This window comes from Bufo gargarizans, chromosome 10, assembly GCF_014858855.1.
Source record: "Bufo gargarizans isolate SCDJY-AF-19 chromosome 10, ASM1485885v1, whole genome shotgun sequence".
NCBI classification, from domain to species: Eukaryota; Metazoa; Chordata; class Amphibia; order Anura; family Bufonidae; genus Bufo; species Bufo gargarizans.
This window is the reverse complement of record NC_058089.1, coordinates 64193888-64207314: the sequence shown is the minus strand read 5'-3', so window position 1 is coordinate 64207314 and position 13427 is coordinate 64193888. Positions and strand designations below refer to the sequence as shown.

Here is a 13427-nt window from a genome sequence, read left to right as displayed (position 1 = left end):
ATACATTATGCCCTGTCTTCCGCCTTTCTTACCCTCTCTCCTAGCCCTATGTCCGGTTCCTGTTTTTTACCGCTCCTCCAGTGTAAATTATGTTACTTGCTGCACGGCATAGAGAGAAAGGACGCATCAGCAGCCGTGTAGGAAGGAGATTGTGGAGCCCTCGATAAGAGAGTTTATTAGCAGCGCTTTGGCTTCTATCTCTTATAGGCAGCTGTGAATGTTCCCTCTGCTCAGCCTGCAGTGGAGCGCGACCCTACGCATAGGTTATTAGGGCGGCAGTCTTATGTCTACATCCTTCTTATGTCTACATCCTCCCAGTGAGCCCTCCCCCCGCCCTTCCCAGCATTAAAATCATTGGTCGGCAGTGCACCCCCCCCCCCCCCCACCCCCCTCATTGGTGGCAGCGGCAGTTCCGATCGGAGTCCCAGCAGTGCAATGCTGGGGCTCTGATCGGTTACTATGGCAGCCAGGACGCTACTGAAGTCCTGTCTACCATGGCCAGTTACTCTTACATGCGCTGTGGCCGCCCGGTTGCTCCTTCTTCTTGTAACTCACAGGTCTGTGCGGCACATTGCTATAAGCATAACTGACCATGGCAGAGAGGACTTCAGTAGCGTCCTGGCTGCCATGGTAACCGATTGGAGCCCCAGCATTACACTGCACTGCCCACCAATGATTTTAATACTGGGGAGGGGGCGCACTGCCCACCAATGATTTTAATACTGGGGGGGGGCTGATGGAGAGGTACTGGGGGCTGATGGAGATGCACTGACTGGGGCTGATGGAGAGGCACTGACTGGGGGGCCTGGGGGCTAATGGAGAGGCACTGGGGGGCCGCTGGTGAGAGACTACTGGGGGGCCGATGGAGAGGCTACTGGGGGCCGATGGGGAGGCTACTGGGGGCCAATGGGGAGGCTACTGGGGGCCAATGGGGAGGCTACTGGGGGCCAATGGGGAGGCTACTGGGGGCCAATGGGGAGGCTACTGGGGGCCAATGGGGAGGCTACTGGGGGCCAATGGGGAGGCTACTGGGGGCCAATGGGGAGGCTACTGGGGGCCAATGGGGAGGCTACTGGGGGCCAATGGGGAGGCTACTGGGGGCCAATGGGGAGGCTACTGGGGGCCAATGGGGAGGCTACTGGGGGCTGCTATGAGGCCTGGGGCTCTTATCTGAGGTCTGATTGGAGGTCATTCATATTGGGGTCTGAGCTGAGGTGTGATCTGAGGTCTTATTGGGGTCTTAATAATGGGGATCTTAATTGGGCTGTTTTCCGGAGCAGCTTGGAGAAAATAGGCCTCACAGTCTCCCACACTCCTTCGAGGCAGCACCCCTGAGGCCAAGCCAGCCAGCACCCCTGAGTCTTCAGAAGTGTAAGTAAATTATATATAAGGGGAGCTTACAATATGAAAGAGACGAATTATGTCTGAACAGACATATAGCGCAAATTCCAGTTTTTGTTTACCTTTTATGTTGCACTGAATTTTCTGCGAAATATAAATATATATAGATATTTATTTTTTTATTCTTTGGTGGGGAAGGGGGATGGTCAGGGTGGCAGTGGATCTTGGGCGAGTTCCCATGTGTGACAGGATAGAGCAGCAAAGTCATAGATGTGATCCTGACCAAGTTGGTGGTGTTTTTTCATCCTCAGAAGGAGGTGAAGTGTTATACAGGCACTGATCTGGGAAAAACTACTCTGAATGGTGCAAAAGGTTTCCTATATACTCAATACATTATATATATATATATATATATATATATATACACTTGTTGCAGTAATGTAAATATAATATTTATACAGTACAATGATGGTGATACTATATATTAAGATTTATAAAAATGTAGAATGCAAAAAAAAAAGATATATAATTTTAATAATGTTAACTCTTTTCCAATGGACTGAAATTATGCAAAAAAAATTATAAAAAATCTCTAATTATGACTTGTTGACCATCGTTGATGAATTTAATAATCTCAATCTATGACCTAATGTAAATATTGAAATTCCCTAAATGTTTAATCAATATTCCAGTGATTAATTAATCATGTTATTTTTTTACAGGATAATTCTTCCATCATGTTGTCACATGAAAAACATCAGACAACTCAAGAACTGGAAGCATTAGAGGAATCTGAATCTTATTCATTAGAGAGACTATTAGAGAACAACAATGAGCACCAGGTACTTTTAATCCAAAATCAGAACAAAAAATGTAATGGTAATCTTTCAGCTCAAAAACACATAGTAAGCGATGAATAGTGTCGCAGACTCCTATTATGTAATTTTTATAATCACTTGTGTTCCGACACTGTTCTCCGACAAACCAGCGGTAAAATGTATTGAGAGGACTCCTTGCTGAATACTCTACGTTTTGTGCATGAGCTCAGAAGTCCTTTCAATGCACTTCACTTCTGGTTGGTGGAATCACAGCTTCATAACACAAGAGAGTATGAGTATAAGAATCACATAGTCAGACTCTGCGTCATTTACACTATACAACCCTTAATCTATTCGTGGTAGTGTTTCAGAGGGATATAACCACTTTAGCTATTTTTATTTCAGTCACTGAAAGGGCATCTGTCAGCACATTTGTACCTAAGACACTGGCTGACCTGCTACATGTCGTAAATTCACAATGAATCACAGCACTCGGCAGAAAACTGGCAAATGAATGGGTGCTCGTCCCTTGTTATTCCTGATTCCACCTCAGGAATTCTTCACACGATCAAAGCGTGAGACAGCGCACCAATAGAGATTTTCAATGCAATTAGTGTTTTTATTCAGCCGGACTTTACATCATTTTGAAAAAAGCAACGTTTCGGGCTTTACATATTGCGCCCTTCATCAGGCTGATACATGTAAATAAAGATTAAAGGAGAACGTCCGTTAGATATACAGTCTACAGTAGCGGCACAAGTGAGCATACTTCTGATCTGCATGAACCAAAGCATTTAGGAGGGCCACATTTCAGCATGTGGACTAACATCTATAGTATGAGGTGGTTATTATGGGGGACTTCAACTACCCAGATATAGACTGGGAAACTGAAACTTGCATATCTCATAAAGGAAACAGGTTCTTGGCAATAACCAAAGACAATTACCTCTCCCAAGTGGTTCAGGACCCGACTAGAGGGACGGCCATACTGGACTTAGTATTAACCAATAGGCCTGACAGAACAACAGACGTGCAGGTTGGGGGACACCTGGGAAATAGTGACCACAAAGTAAGAACCTTCCAATTATCATTCAAAAGAGCGTTTCTACAGGGAGGAACAAAAATACCAAACTTCAAAAAAGCTAAATTTAGCCAACTAAGAGAGGCCATAGGCCTAACTAAATGGGATAAAGTCCTCACAAATAAAAATACAGCCACAAAATGGGATATCTTTAAAAGCATCCTAAAATCTAATTGTGAGAGGCACATACCGTATGGGAATAAAAAGTTAAGGAACAAAAAGAAACCAATGTGGATAAACAGAACTGTAAAGAAAGCAATAAATGACAAAAATAAAGCATATAAAACACTAAAACAGGAAGGTAGCACGGAAGCACTGAAAAACTATAAGGAAAAAAATAGAACATGTAAAAAACAAATAAAAGCGGCCAAACTAGAGACCGAGAGATTAATTGCCAAAGAGAGTAAAACTAACCCTAAAATGTTCTTCAATTATATAAATGTTAAAAAGTATAAATCTGAAGATGTCGGCCCTTTAAAGAGTAATGAAGGGGGAGTCGCAGAGAGCGACGAGGAGAAAGCAAAGCTGTTAAATATTTTTTTCTCCAATGTATTCACTGAGGAAAATAAACTGTCAGATGACATGCCGAATGTTGAAATAAATTCCCCATTAAAAGTGTCCTACCTGACCCAGGAAGAAGTGCAACAGCGACTTAAAAAGATTAAAATAGACAAATCGCCAGGACCGGATGGCATACACCCACGTATCCTAAGGGAATTAAGTAATGTCATAGCCAGACCCTTATTTCTAATATTTGCAGATTCTATATTGACAGGGAATGTCCCACAGGATTGGCGCATGGCAAATGTGGTGCCAATATTCAAAAAGGGTCCAAAAACAGAGCCTGGAAACTATAGGCCGGTAAGTTTAACATCTGTTGTGGGTAAACTGTTTGAAGGTTTTCTGAGAGATGCTATGTTAGAGCATCTTAACGGAAATAAGCAAATAACGCCATATCAGCATGGCTTCGTGAGGGATCGGTCATGTCAAACAAATTTAATCAGTTTCTATGAGGAGGTAAGTTCTAGACTTGACAGCGGCGAATCAATGGATGTCGTGTATCTGGACTTCTCCAAAGCATTTGACACTGTACCACATAAAAGGTTAGTATATAAAATGAGAATGCTCGGACTGGGAGAAAACGTCTGTATGTGGGTAAGTAACTGGCTCAATGATAGAAAACAGAGGGTGGTTATTAATGGTAAGTACTCAGATTGGGTCACTGTCACTAGTGGAGTACCTCAGGGGTCAGTATTGGGCCCTATTCTCTTCAATATGTTTATTAATGATCTTGTAGAAGGCTTGCATAGCAAAATATCAATTTTAATAAACAGCAAACTAAGCTGCAAAAAACAGTGTCAGGCAGCTGCTGCCAAGGCCAATAAGATAATGGGTTGCATCAAAAGGGGCATAGATGCCCGTGATGAGAACATAGTCCTACCACTTTACAAATCATTAGTCAGACCACACATGGAGTACTGTGTACAGTTCTGGGCTCCAGTGAACAAGGCAGACATAGAGCTGGAGAGGGTCCAGAGGAGGGCAACTAAAGTAATAACTGGAATGGGGCAACTACAGTACCCTGAAAGATTATCAAAATTAGGGTTATTCACTTTAGAAAAAAGACGACTGAGAGGAGATCTAATTAATATGTATAAATATATCAGGGGTCAGTACAGAGATCTATCCCATCATCTATTCATTCCCAGGACGGTGACTGTGACGAGGGGACATCCTCTGCGTCTGGAGGAAAGAAGGTTTGTACACAAACATAGAAGAGGATTCTTTACGGTAAGAGCAGTGAGACTATGGAACTCTCTGCCTGAGGAGGTGGTGATGGTGAGTACAATAAAGGAATTCAAGAGGGGCCTGGATGTATTTCTGGAGCGTAATAATATTACAGGATATAGATACTAGAGAGAGATCGTTGATCCAGGGATTTATTCTGATTGCCTGATTGGAGTCGGGAAGGAATTTTTATTCCCCTTAGGGCTGCAGTAAACGAATATTTTTGTAATCGAGTATTCTATCGATTATATTTCTCGATTCATCGAGTAATCTAATAAGAAAAAGCTACTTAAAATAACGTACGTAATTAGGTATGTATAAAGTTATTGGTTTGAAGGGGTTAATAACTTTATACATGCCTAATGCCAAGGTGCTTCCATTAACCCCTCCAAACCAATAACTTTATACATGCCCATTGGGTTTGGAGGGGTTAATGGAAGCACCTTGGCATTAGGCATGTATAAAGTTATTGGTCTGAAGAGGTTAATGAAAGCACCTTCATTAACCCCTCTCTAAACCAGGTGCCTTCATTAACCCCTCTCTAAACCAATAACTTTATACATGCCAAGGTGGTGCTTGCAGCCTCCATTAACCACTCTCTCTCCATCTGCCTCCCCCCAGCCTCTGATCTGCTTGCCCCCAGCCTCTGATCTGGCTCCCCCCCCCAGCCTCTGATCTGCTTGCCCCCAGCCTCTGATCTGGCTCCCCCCCCCAGCCTCTGATCTGGCTCCCCCCCCCCAGCCTCTGATCTGGCTCCCCCCCCCCCAGCCTCTGATCTGGCTCCCCCCCCCAGCCTCTGATCTGCCTCCCCCCTCCCCCCAGCTCTGATCTGCCCCCCCCCCTCCCCCCAGCCTCTGATCTGCCCCCCCCCTCCCCCCAGCCTCTGATCTGCCCCCCCCCTCCCCCCAGCCTCTGATCTGCCCCCCCCCTCCCCCCAGCCTCTGATCTGCCCCCCCCCCTCCCCCCAGCCTCTGATCTGCCCCCCCCCTCCCCCCAGCCTCTGATCTGCCCCCCCCCCTCCCCCCAGCCTCTGATCTGCCTCCCCCAGCCTCTGATATGCCCCCTCTGGTAACGCAACCCCCCCTCCCTCCCTCCCCAGTATTAATCATTGGTGGCAGTGGCCACAGGGTCCCCCCCCCCCCCCCATCATTGGTGGCAGTGGCAGTTCCGATCGGAGCCCCAGCAGTGTAATGCTGGGGCTCCGATCGGTTACCATGGGAGCCAGGACGCTGCTTAAGTCCTGGCTGCCATGGTATGTTAGTAGTGAGCAGAGAGCAGCGCATTATACTCACGTGCGCTGTGGCCGGCGGTCGCTCCTTCTCATAGGTCTGTGCGGCGCATTGCTAATGCTGTAAGCATTAGCAATACTAACATACCATGGCAGCCAGGACTTAAGCAGCGTCCTGGCTCCCATGGTAACCGATCGGAGCCCCAGCATTACACTGCTGGGGCTCCGATCGGAACTGACACTGCCACCAATGATGGGGGGGAGGAGGGGGACCCTGTGGGATATGGCCGGCACATTCATTGGTGGTGCAGTGGCCACAGTCCCTCCCCTCCTCTCCTCCTCAGTCCCTCCCCTCCTCCTCCTACTTGGTCTTCAGCGGCAGCCGCGCACAGTGGGGAGGGAGAGACTCCCTCCTCCTCTGTGCCGGCCGCTCAGTCCTGCCTCTCTGGCTCCGGAGGACACGGAGCGGTGAGTGAGACGCTTAATTTCACTCCCGCTCCGTGATCACGTGATCTGAACGATTCCTCGATGCAGGGAAACTGCATCGATGAATTTTTTGACTCGATTTAATCGAGTTATTCGAATAATCGTTTCAGCCCTAATTCCCCTAAAGTGAGGAAAATTGGCTTCTACCTCACAGGGGTTTTTTGCCTTCCTCTGGATCAACTTGCAGGATGACAGGCCGAACTGGATGGACAAATGTATTTTTTCGGCCTTATGTACTATGCTACTATGTTAGTATTAAAGACATGCAGTCTAACAGAGACAGGCTCACATAGGGCGCTATAATCATGAGAAAAACAAGGTGAAGTAGATTCAGCGTTCAATAGTAGTGGAGATTTGTAATATACCGCAGAAATAGCAGTCAGTACCAAACAGCAATAAGTACATAAAGTAAATGAAGTAAGAAAAGCAGATCAGGTCCTCTTACCAGTATTTCATAAGACTTGAAAATGGTGCCGGCATGTCCGCCCTACTGGCGGTAGGTGTTTAAATAGTGGTGGGAGGTGCGCTATTGGTTGCTGCCGTTACATGTGCCCTTTCAGCTTTCAGAGCTGAACCCATACATACCCACAATTTCACCCAGGCAGCCTGATGTTAGCGCCGGAGCATGCTCTCCTATGCCCTGCGCTGAATCGCGCAGGGCAAAGTCATTTTCAGGAGGTTCGGTGATGTAACAAGCTCTCCATAAGGACTGCCAGATGGAGGTTTTGGCCCTGCAATGAGCCCGGTGAAGTCACTGGCACTGGTGGGCAGGCTTTAGCCGCCCCATCAGAGCCGGTGATGTCACCGATCATACTGCTGGGTGGAAGCCTCCGCCTAGCATTGCATTATGGTAAATAAAACAGCCCTTGCCCTGCGGGATCCAGCGCTGGGTAAGGGAGTGCATCTGAGCATGAAATGCTCCGATGCTCATCTTAGTGGGGCTGCCTGGGTCAAATTCTGGGTATGTCCAGGTTCAGCTATGAATGCATGATGGTATGCATGATGACTAGGGATGAGCTAATCGACTTCGGATTCTTGATACAAATTTGAATCACATACAACTTCATTGTAATACTGTACGGAGTTCCCAACTCCAGACAGTATTAGAATGGATTGGCTCCAAATGAGCCGAAGTAATAACTTCAGCTCATCGGAGCCATTACATTCGAATACTTAACGGAGTGGGAACTACATACAGTATTGCAACAAATTTTTATGCAAATCTACTTCAGATCTTGAACTTAATTTGCTCATCCATAGTGCTGACATTTTTACTGTCTGGCCATGCCAATCCTCCTCCTGTCACCCCACTAGTGACCCTGCTCCCCTCCACTAGTAACCCTGTATGTTCCTGTACGGAGAGAAGCCTGGCTGGAGTGTGGTGAGGCCTAGCTGTGTGTCTGTGTATCTCTCCCTGTGTGTCACCATTATCATGCACACAGGGGCGTAACTAGAAGTGACTGGGCCCCACAGCAAATATTTGTAAGGGCCCCCCTCAGCGCGCTTCGCACCTCCCTCCTCCTGTGTAAACCCCACTCCTTTGGCACAGTGTAGCGGTATACTGTATATTGTGTGGCACAGTGTAGAGGTATACTATATATTGTGTGGCACAGTGTAGCGGTATACTGTATATTGTGTGGCACAGTGTAGCGGTATACTGTATATTGTGTGGCACAGTATAGAGGTATACTGTATATTGTGTGGCACAGTGTAGCGGTATACTGTATATTGTGTGGCACAGTATAGAGGTATACTGTATATTGTGTGGCACAGTGTAGCGGTATACTGTATATTGTGTGGCACAGTGTAGAGGTATATTGTGAGGCACAGTGTAGCGGTATACTGTATATTGTGTGGCACAGTGTTGAGGTATATTGTGAGGCACAGTGTAGCGGTATACTGTATATTGTGTGGCACAGTGTAGCGGTATATTGTGAGGCACAGTGTAGAGGTATACTGTATATTGTGTGGCACAGTGTAGCGGTATACTGTATATTGTGGGGCACAGTGTAGCGGTATACTGTACATTGTGAGGCACAGTATAGAGGTATACTGTATATTGTGTGGCACAGTGTAGCGGTATACTGTATATTGTGTGGCACATAAACATACTCCACATGAACACTTACAGTTACATGGCTTGGTCCTTGGGGATCTCGGACGCCACTTCCACACTTTGGCCGGGGGCTCGGCGGAGCTGATGTTGTGTTTTATCCTAATGAGAAAGATTTTATAATAAGGATTTGGAGAAGGGGCAGAGGGATAGCAGAGCAGGGAGAGGCTGGTGCCGCTACTAGGGGGTCATACCATGGGGCAGTAATAAAACCCACCATAATGCCCCCCCCCCCCCCCCCCCAGTAGTAATAATTCTCCTTATAATGTGACAGTGCAAAAAATACCCCCTTGTAATGCCCCCAGTTGAGCTAATGTCCCCATAGTGCCCCAAAAAATGTGCCAGTATAAAATACCCCTATATAGTGCCCCCAGTAACTTCCCCCATAGTGCTCCTCTCCCCCCTTCCTGCTAGTGCCCCCCCAAAATGTACCAGTATAAAATGCCCCATATATAGTGCCCCAGTAGATGCCGCTCAGTGTCCGGCCTCTGATAGGCTGCCGGCCTAGTGTCCCCCATAATGCCCCCCAATAATGTGCCAGTAAGTGCCCCTATCATGTGCCAGTATCAAGTGCCTCTCCCCCCCCACATGTCCCAGTATCATAGTGCCATCTCCCCCCATGTGCCAGTATCAAGTGCCTCTCTCCTTCCCACCCCCCATGTGCCAGTATCAAGTGCCTCTCTCCTCCCCATGTCCCAGTATCATAGTGCCATCTCCCCCCCCCCCCACTAAAAAGTGCCAATATCAAGTGCCTCTCTCCCTCCCCCCTCCCTATGTGCCAGTATCAGGTGCCCCCCCCCATGTGCCAGTATCAAGTGCCAACCCCCCCTATCCCCTCCAGGTGCCAGTATCAGGTGCCTCCCCCCCCCCCTATGTCCCAGTATCATAGTGCCATCTCCCCCCCCCCCACCACCACCACCACAAAAAAAGTGCCAGTATCAAGTGCCTCTCTCCCTCCCCCCCCCCCAATGCCAGTATCAGGTGCCTCTCTCCCTCCCCCCCCATGCCAGTATCAGGTGCCAACCCCACTCCCATGTGCCAGTATCAGGTGCCAACCCCCCCCCCCCCAGGTGCCAGTATCAGGTGCCAACCCCCCTCCCCCCATGTGCCAGTATCAGGTGCCTTCCGCTCCCCCATGGCAGTAACAGTCGGGTATTAAAAAAAAAATAATAAACACTTCTACTTACCTCCATGTCAGCGATGCGATGCAGCCTCTTCCTGTGTCCCGCCTTGTATTCTGTCCCGCCCTGTATGCCCTTATATGGAGTCAGTGCTTGTATTTCAGAAAAGAGTCTGCTGGGATTCGAACCCAGGACCTTCTGCTTCAGAGGCAGAGCAGCTATCCACTAGACCATAAGAGCTGCCTTGAGGCTGAGTGAAAAAATATGAGACTTCTACTGTTATAGCTGGCTAAGTGTACATCTATACACATGGCAGCTGTTCATATATAGAGATGTAGCAGAGCTGAATGTGCAGGGACAGCTGTCATATACAGATATAGCAGTGCTAGGTGTGTTTGGGCAGCTGTCATGTGTATAGATGTATTTTTTTTTTTTTTTACAGTCAGTTGTAATGCAGCCTTTATGGCTGTGAGGGTAAATGCTTTGCCACTGATTCACTTATAGATTGGAGGTTGTGGGTTCGAATCCCAGACCAGGAGACATTTAGCAGACAGTAAAATTAGATCACTCTAGCGGCTGTGAAGGGGCCCTGAACACGATATTTATCTAACTTGAAAATAAACTGTCACACACGCTGCTTGGGGCGCCGGGCCCCCTTGGCAGCCCGGGCCCCGAAGCAGCTGCTTCCCCTGTAGTTACACCACTGCATGCACACAGTGTTCCTATGTCTTGACGCAGCTGCATCATGACTTTCTGTGTGGGGCAAGAAGAAGAAGAGGAGGAGGAGAGGCTGCCAGCATGGAGTCCGTGGGAGAGACAGAGGAAGGCACACTAAGGACACAATGGACGTACTACATGATCTACAGTTGTGTTCAAAATTATTCAACCCCCAATGCTGTAAAGGGTTTTAGGGAATTTAGTGTACATTTGTAATTGTGTTCAGAATGAAATCTTACAAGGACTTTTTAAAGAACCAAATGCAACTAAAATTACATCAATTGTTTTTGTAATACAGTATTAAATTGTGATTTCTTCATTGACACAATTATTCAACCCCTTAAAGACTACCACTCTTAAGAACAGAGGTTCATTCAAGTGTTTTCGATCAGGTATTGAAAACACCTGTGGATGTCAAGGAGCAGCAATCAAGCATAATAAGCACCAATTAGGCAGATTTAAAAGGACTGTGATACTCAGCTCCTTCTAGACATTTACTGGTGTGTTTACAAACATGGTGAAGTCAAGAGAATGGTCCAGGAAGACAAGAGAAGAGGTGATTTCTCTTCACAGGAAGGGCAATGGCTATAAGAAGACTGCAAAGATGTTAAACATACCAAGAGACACCATAGGAAGCACCATTCGCAAATTCAAGGCAAAGGGCACGGTTGAAACGCTACCTGGTTGTGGCAGAAAGAAGATGCTGACTTCGACTGCTGTGCGCTACCTGAAGCGCAAAGTGGAGAAAAGTCCCCGTGTGACCGCTGAGGAACTGAAAAAAGATTTGTCAGATGTGGGTACTGAAGTTTCAGCTCAGACAATAAGGCGCACACTGAATGAAGGCCTCCATGCCAGAAATCCCAGGCGCACCCCCTTGCTGTCTCCAAAGAAAAAGAAGAGTCGACTGCAGTATGCCAAAAGTCATGTGGACAAACCACAAAAGTTTTGGGATAGTGTTCTGTGGACTGATGAAACAAAATTAGAACTGTTTGGGCCCATGGATCAACGCTATGTTTGGAGGAGGAAGAACAAGGCCTATGAAGAAAAGAACACCTTGCCTACTGTGAAGCATGGCGGGGGGGGGGGGGGTCAATCATGCTTTGGGGCTGTTTCGCTTCTACAGGTACAGGGAAGCTTCAGCGTGTGCAAGGTACCATGAATTCTCTTCAGTACCAGGAGATATTGGATGAAAATGTGATGCAGTCCATCACAAACCTGAGGCTTGGGAGATGTTGGACCTTTCAACAGGACAATGATCCCAAGCATACCTCCAAGTCCTCTAGAGCATGGTTGCAGATTAAAGGCTGGAACATTTTGAAGTGGCCATCGCAGTCACCAGACTTAAATCCGATTGAGAACCTCTGGTGGGACTTAAAGAAAGCAGTTGCAGCGCGCAAGCCTAAGAATGTGACTGAACTGGAGGCTTTTGCCCATGAAGAATGGGCGAAGATACCCGTAGATCGCTGCAAGACACTTGTGTCAAGCTATGCTTCACGTTTAAAAGCTGTTCTAACTGGAAAAGGATGTTGTACTAAGTACTAAGATTGAATGTCACTTGGGGGTTGAATAAAACTGATAATGATGTGAGCACAGAAAATACATTTTATTTCATTATAAATGTTATGTTATATTTGTCTGACTTACAAGTCCCTCTTTGATTTAATTGTAAACAAGATGACTGAAATGATCAAAATCAATGTCAAACTGGCCAAAACACTCAATTTCAGTGGGGGTTGAATAATTTTGAACACAACTGTACACTAATGTTATCTGTAGTTTTACATAAGACTGCAGGTAACACTTTCACATTATCAGGACTAGTGTTATCTGTGTTTTTACATAGGACTGCAGGGGACATTACTATATTATCTGTACTCAGAGAGTTATCACTGTATAGGGGGACCCACTGAGACTTTATCGCCCAAGAGCCCACATGAGCCTGGAGCCGGCACGGCGCGATATGTGGGTGAGGCTGTGTGGGTGTGACTTGAAGGTGGGCAGGGACACAGGGGCCCCATGAATTGTCAGTCCGCCCCTGGCTATGCCTGTTGACATATCCGCTGTTTTGCCTTGGCAATCTAAGTGTTGACTCTGAAGGAGAGGGAGAGGGAGAGAGAGGGAGAGGGAGAGGGAGAGGGAGAGGGAGAGGGAGAGAGAGAGAGAGACCTATTGGTGTAATGCTAAAGACAGAATATTTATCCTATTGTCTGGTCAATATTGGACGTTCTCATCAATCACATATCATAAATCTCCGGAGTCAAACACTGCTGAATTAAAGGATTAAAGGGAACCTGTCATCAACTTTTTGTTGCCCTAACTAAGAGCAGCATAAAGTAGTGCCAGACACGCTGATTTCAGCGGTGTGTAACCCAAGAGTTAAAAGTAAGCGGTCACCAACCAGTATCATAATCATTGCAGCAGAGGACTTGAAAAGAGTCAAACCTACCCGAGAAGAGTCAGAGTTATTAGTCAGCTTCAGCTCTCCTCACCCATCTTCTGATGATTGACAGTCTTCTCCTTACTTTTCTCCCTAAAAGAGAAGCGCCAATCATCGGCAGATAGGAGGAGAGAGCAGGAGTTTCTGAATAACTCTTACTTTGTTCAGGTAGAATTGACTCCTTTCAAGGCCTCGGCTGCAATGATTATGATGCTGGATCCCGAGAACCAATTACTTTTAGCTCATTAATGACACACCGCTGAAATCTGGCCTCAGTGAGTTCAGCATAAAATTAAT

At 46.8% G+C, this 13427-nt stretch overlaps 1 protein-coding gene and 1 long non-coding RNA gene across 3 annotated transcripts in view; one reads left to right on the top strand and one right to left on the bottom strand.

Annotated features, from left to right (window-relative positions):
* Positions 1-13427, bottom strand: part of BBS1 (Bardet-Biedl syndrome 1) — a 331388-nt gene that overhangs the window by 146995 nt on the left and 170966 nt on the right. The gene's annotated exons all lie outside the window — the stretch shown is intronic.
* LOC122920498 overlaps positions 1-13427 on the top strand; it is a 215032-nt gene that overhangs the window by 147451 nt on the left and 54154 nt on the right. The window contains exon 3 of the long non-coding RNA XR_006386922.1: positions 2064-2183. This is a non-coding gene — a long non-coding RNA (uncharacterized LOC122920498). The remainder of the gene's footprint in view (positions 1-2063; positions 2184-13427) is intronic.